The sequence below is a fragment of the Zea mays genome, chromosome 3 (assembly GCF_902167145.1).
Source record: "Zea mays cultivar B73 chromosome 3, Zm-B73-REFERENCE-NAM-5.0, whole genome shotgun sequence".
Lineage (NCBI taxonomy): Eukaryota > Viridiplantae > Streptophyta > Magnoliopsida > Poales > Poaceae > Zea > Zea mays.
In genome coordinates, this window is record NC_050098.1 from 41607867 (window position 1) to 41614810 (window position 6944).

The window sequence follows — 6944 nt, forward strand, 5'->3', positions numbered from 1 at the left end:
CTACACTGAATCCTCAAAAAAACCTCCTACAAACTCCTCACCAGTAAAATTCCTAATGTTTCATACTTTAGAGTCTTTAGGAGTAAATGCTTTATTCTTGTTAAGAGAGGTAGAAATTCAAAATTTGCTCCTAAAGAAGTAGAAGGCTTCTTACTTGGTTATGACTCAAACACAGGGGCATATAGAGTTTTCAACAAATCCACTAGATTAGTTGAGGTTTCTTATGATGTTGTGTTTGGTGAGACTAATGGCTCTTAGGTAGAGCAAGTTGATCTTGATGAGCTAGATGAGGAGGAGGCCCCGTGCACTACGCTAAGGAACATGTCCATTAGAGATGTGTGCCCACAAGTGCCCGATGAGCCTACACAAGCATAAGATAAACCATCGTCCTCCACAAGAGCATTCCCTCCAACTCAGGATAGTGAGCAAGCTCAAGAAGATGAGGAACAAGTTCAAGATCAAGATCAAACTCAAGAAGATGACATACATCAAGTGGAGATGAAGAAAAATATCAAGAAAAGGAGGATGACTAGGAGATTCAAGCAACAAAGGCACCACATCCAAGAGTCCATCAAGCAATTCAAAGAGATCACCCCATCCATATGATTCTCGGTGATATCCAAAAGGGACAACTACTCTCTCTATAATTGTTAATTTCTATGAGAACTACTCCTTTGTGTATTCTTTTGAGCCTTTTAGGGTTGAAGATGCACTAAAGGATTCAGACTGGGTGATGGCAATGTAAGAGGAGCTCAACAATTTTAAGAGAAATGAGGTTTGGCACTTAGTTCCATATCCTAAACAAAATGTTGTAGGGACCGAATGGGTGTTCTGCAACAAGCAAGATGAACATGGTGTGATGATAAGAAACAAAGCCCGACTTGTGGCCAAGGGGTACTCACAAGTCGAAGGATTGAATTTTGATGAGACCTTTGCATCCATAGCTAGGCTTGAGTCGATTTGCATATTATTAGCCTATATTACTTACCATGATTTCAAGTTGTTTCAAATGGATGTGAAAAGTGCCTTCCTCAATGGTCCTATCAAGGAAGAGGTGTATGTTGAGCAACCTCCAGGCTTTAAGATGATAAGTATCCCTCTCATATCTATAAGCTCTCAAAGGCGCTCTACAGGCTTAAGCAAGCGTCGAGGGCATGATATGAATGCTTGAGAGATTTTCTAATTTCTAATGCCTTCAAAGTTGGAAAGGCATATCCTACACTCTTTAGTAAAACCATTGAAATGACTTGTTTATATGCCAAATCTATGTTGATGATATCATATTTAGGTGTACTAACTGAAAGGGAAATGTGCCCTTGGGTCATTTTCCAGTTGTTTTGGAGATTTAATGCTCAACACATTACTAAGAACTAACACTACTCTTATGAGCATGAGCACAGTTGTTTAAAAAGCAAATTGAAGAACTAACACTACAATGTTCATCGAGTAATTGTTGATTCAGGTTATCTCAATCAGTTGGCCTCAACCTTAGCCACAGTCGAGCCAGTCTAGGCTATACACCCTTGATAGGACTCCTTGGAGGTAACATAAACCTCTTGAAAAGGCTAATGCATTTGTAATCTTATGACTGTCCGACGCACGTTGTTGACAGTGACGTGCGATGGGCAAAGACATGTATAGTAAGAAGGACTTGAAAGACTCCCCTATCCAACTACTTTTCCATCATAAGTATGAACAAGGATCCATAGCCCATGGCGGGACTTGCCTCATGTGTAACGAAGTCAAAGGAACAAGGGAAGAAAATAGCAAAAGAAGAGAACTATGAGGCAAACCACACGTACGGCTCCCAGAGATATACCTCATGACAAGGCTCCAAACACTTGCAAGACCCAACTACTCCTATGGTTCGGTCATCTTAGGAATGACAAGACCTCGAGAGCAAGCACACCAACTATGACAGACCTTCAGGAAGCAAAAGAAGCAACCTATGTCCAAAAGATAGGAATGACACACCACAAAAATATCCATGTAACAACGTCCCCCGCCCCTCGACAATATAAAGGGACAATGCCTCCTAAAAAGCCAGATGAATTTAGCTTGTATTCTTCTCACACAAGCACAAGAGCTCAACACTCTGCCTTGTAAAACCCCCAAAAACAATAACTAAGACTTCAACACCATACTGGACATAAGGAATTTCCCTGAACCAATCTAACAACTCTCCTTTAAGCATGCCTAGAGCAAGGCCACCGGGACAGTACCGCACACCTCCTACTAACCTACAAATATACTTGTCATGGGTACGATACCACCACACTTCCCCTCTCCTATAATCACACAATCAATATGACACCATGAGTAAGGTAGAATCTTGACTTGAACATTGTTATTCCAGAAAAAAATCAACACTAGCACTATAAATTAGGAATGAATCCAAATACTTATTCGGATGTTAATTTTTTATCTTTTTTCGAGCGTGAATTATATAGGATTTAGAATTTGATATGTGAAAGGGAATTAGACTTACACCTATTTCCTAAATGATTTTGGTGGTTGAATTGCCCAACACAAATAATTGGACTAACTAGTTTGCTCTAGTCTATAAGTTCTACAGGTGCCAAAGGTTCACAATAAGCCAATAAAAAGACCAAGAAAAGGGTTCAAAACAAAGGAGCCAAGTATACCGAAGTGTCCCCTGGTCTGGCGCACCGGACTGTCCGGTGTGCCACCGGACAGTGTCCGGTGCACCAGGGAACTCGACGCCCAACTCTTCACCTTCGGGAATGTTCAGAGGAGCTCCGCTATAATTCACCGGACTGTCCGGTGCCCCAAGGGAGAGCAACTCTGAACTCACCAGCTTCGGGAATCCGCTCCGCTATAATTCACCGGACTGTCCGGTGAGTCACCGGACAGTGTCCGGTGCACACCGGACTGTCCGGTGTAACAGCGGAGCAACGACTACTTCGCGCGCAACGGTCGACTGCAACGCATTAAATGCGCGCCTGCGCGCGCAGAGGAGCAGAGCACGCGCTGGTGGCACACCGGACAGCCTACAGGGCCTGTCCGGTGCGCCACCGGACAGCCAGGCGGGCCCACAAGACAGAGCTCCAACAGTCGAACCCCAACGGTCTGCTGACGTGGCTGGCGCACCGGACAGTGTCCGGTGGCGCACCGGACTGTCCGGTGCGCCCGTCGACAGCAGCCTCCACCAACGGTCAAGTTTGGTGGTTGGGGCTATAAATACCCCAACAACCCCCACATTCAAATCATCCAAGTTTTCCACCTTCCAACTACTTACAAGAGCTAAGCATTCAATACAAGACACACCAAAGTGATCAAATCCTCTCCCAATTCCACACAAGGCTTTAGTGATTAGTGAGAGAGATTTGTTGTGTTCTTTTGAGCTCTTGCGCTTGGATTGCTTCCTTCTTTCATTCTTACTTGCGAACAACTCAATTGTAACCAAGGCAAGAGACACCAATTGTGTGGTGGTCCTTGCGGGGAAGTTTGTTCCCGTTTAATTGAGAAGAGAAGCTCACTCGGTCCGAGGGACCGTTTGAGAGAGGGAAAGGGTTGAAAGAGACCTGGTCTTTGTGACCACCTCAACGGGGAGTAGGTTTGCAAGAACCGAACCTCGGTAAAACAAATCATCGTTTCTTGCTCTTTATTCGCTCACGATTTGTTTTGCGCCCTCTCTCTCGGACTCGCTTATATTTCTAACGCTAACACGGCTTGTAGTTGTGATTAAGTTTGTAAATTTCAGATTCGCCCTATTCACCCCCCCTCTAGGTGACTTTCAATTGGTATTAGAGCCCGGTGCTTCATTAGAGCCTAACCGCTCAAAGTGATGTCGGGAGATCACGCCAAGAAGGAGATGGTGACCGGCGAGAAGCCCGCTACAAGCCACGGGAAGGCTCCATCGAGAGAGTCCTACAACAAAGGGAAGGGGAAGGAAAAGGAATCTCCTTCACACAAGTCACGTCGGAGCGGTGACAAGAAGAAGATGATGAGGAAGGTGGTCTACTACGAGACCGACACCTCATCTCCATCCACCTCCGGCTCCGACACGCCGTCCGTAACTTCTAAGCGCCATGAGCGCAAGAAGTTTAGTAAGATCCCCCTACGCTACTCTCGCATTTCTAGACATACACCTTTACTTTCTGTCCCATTAGGCAAACCACCAACATTTGATGGTGAAGATTATGCTAGGTGGAGTGATTCGATGCGATTTCACCTAACCTCACTCCACAAAAGTATATGGGATGTTGTTGAGTTTGGTGTACAGGTACCATCCGTAGGTGATGAAGATTATGATGAGGACGAAGTGGCCCAAATCCAACACTTCAACTCCCAAGCCTCAACTATACTTCTCGCCTCTCTAAGTCGAGAGGAGTATAATAAGGTGCAAGGGTTGAAAGGTGCCAAGGAAATTTGGGACACGCTAAAGACCGCGCACGAAGGAGACGAGGTGACCAAAATCACCAAGCGGGAAACAATCGAGGGGGAGCTCGGTCACTTTTGACTTCGCCAAGGGGAGGAGCCACAAGACATGTACAACTGGCTCAAAACCTTGGTGAACCAAGTGTGCAACCTCGGGAGCAAGAAATGGGATGACCATGAAATGGTCAAGGTTATTCTAAGATCCCTCGTTTTTCTTAACCCTACGCAAGTTCAATTAATTCGAGGAAATCCTAGATATACACTAATGTCTCCCAAGGAGGTAATTGGGAATTTTGTGAGCTTTGAATTGATGATCAAAGGCTCAAAGAAGATCAACGAGCTTGATGGCCCCTCCACGTCCGAAGCACAACCGATCGCATTTAAGGCGACGGAGGAGAAGAAGGAGGAGTCTACATCGAGTAGAACACCCATCGATGCCTCCAAGCTCGACAACGAGGAAATAGCGCTCGTCATCAAGAGCTTCCGCCAAATCCTCAAGCAAAGGAGGGGGAAAGATTACAAGCCCCGCTCCAAGAAAGTTTGCTACAAATGTGGTAAGCCCGGTCATTTTATTGCAAAATGTCCACTATCTAGTGACAGGGGCGACGACAAGAAGGGGAGAAGAAAGGAGAAGAAGAGATACTGCAAGAAGAAGGGCGGCGATGCCCATGTTTGCTGGGAGTGGGACTCCGACGAGAGCTCCACCGACTCCTCCTCCGACGAGGACGCCGCAAACATCGCCGTCACCAAGGGACTTCTCTTCCCCAACGTCGGCCACAAGTGCCTCATGGCAAAGGACGGCAAAAGGAAGAAGGTAAAATCAAAATCCTCCACTAAATATGAAACCTCTAGTGATGAGGATAATGCTAGCAATGAGGAGGATAACTTGCGCATTCTTTTTGCCAACCTAAACATGCAACAAAAGGAAAAATTAAATGAATTGATTAGTGCTATTCATGAGAAGGATGATCTCTTGGACACCTAAGAGGACTTCCTTATTAAAGAAAATAAAAAATATGTTAAGGTTAAAAATGCTTACGCTCTAGAAGTAGAAAATTGTGAAAAACTATCTAGTGAGCTAAGCACTTGCCATGAAACTATTGACAACCTTAGAAATGTGAATGCTAGTCTAATAGCTAAGGTTGATTCAAATGTTTGTGATATTTCAATTCCAAATCTTAGAAATGATAATGTTGATTTGCTTGCTAAGATTGAAGAATTGAACGATTCTCTTGCTAGCCTTAGGAATGAAAATGAAAAATTGCTTGCTAAGGCTAAAGAATTAGATGTTTGCAATGCTTTCATTTCCGACCTTAGAATTAAAAATGATATATTGCATGCTAAGGTTGTAGAATTAAAATCTTGCAAACCTTCTACATCTACCGTTGAACATACTTCCATTTGTACTAGATGTAGAGACATTAATGTTGATGCTATCCATGATCACTTAGCTTTAATTAAGAAACAAAATGATCACATAGCTCAACTCAATGCTAAGATTAGTGAGCATGACTTAGAAAACGAAAAATTTAAATTTGCTAGAAGCATGCTCTATAGTGGGAGACGCCCTGGCATAAAGGATGGCATTGGCTTCCAAAAGGGAGACAATGTCAAACTTAATGCCCCTCCTAAAAGATTATATAATTTTGTTAAGGGCAAGGCTCCCATGCCTCAGGATAACGAGGGTTACATTTTGTACCCTGCCGGTTATCCCGAGAGCAAAATTAGGAGAATTCACTCTAGGAAGTCTCACTCTGGCCTTAATCATGCCTTTATGTATAAGGGTGAGACATCTAGTTCTAGGCAATCAACCCATGCAAAATTGCCTAAGAAGAAAACTCCTAGTGCATCAAATGATCATAATATTTCATTTAAAACTTTTGATGCATCTTATGTTTTAACTAACAAATCCGGCAAGGTAGTTGTCAAGTATGTTGGGGGAAAACACAAGGGATCAAAGACTTGTGTTTGGGTACCTAAAGTTCTTGTATCTAATGCCAAAGGACCCAAAACCATTTGGGTACCTAAAGTCAAGAACTAAACTTGTTTTGTAGGTTAATGCATCCGGGGGCTCAAGTTGGATCATCGATAGCGGGTGCACAAACCACATGACAGGGGAGAAGAAGATGTTCTCCTCCTATGAGAAAAACCAAGATCCCCAACGGGCTATCACATTCGGGGATGGAAATCAAGGTTTGGTCAAAGGATTGGGTAAAATAGCTATATCTCCTGACCACTCAATTTCCAATGTTTTTCTTGTAGATTCTTTAGATTACAATTTGCTTTCTGTTTCTCAATTATGCAAAATAGGCTATAACTGTCTTTTCACAGATGTAGGTGTTACTGTCTTTAGAAGAAGTGATGATTCAATAGCATTTAAGGGAGTGTTAGAGGGTCAGCTATACTTAGTAGATTTTGATAGAGCTGAACTCGACATTTGCTTAATTGCTAAGACTAACATGGGTTGGCTCTGGCATCGCCGGCTAGCACATGTTGGAATGAAGAATCTTCACAAACTTCTAAAGGGAGAACACATTTTAGGA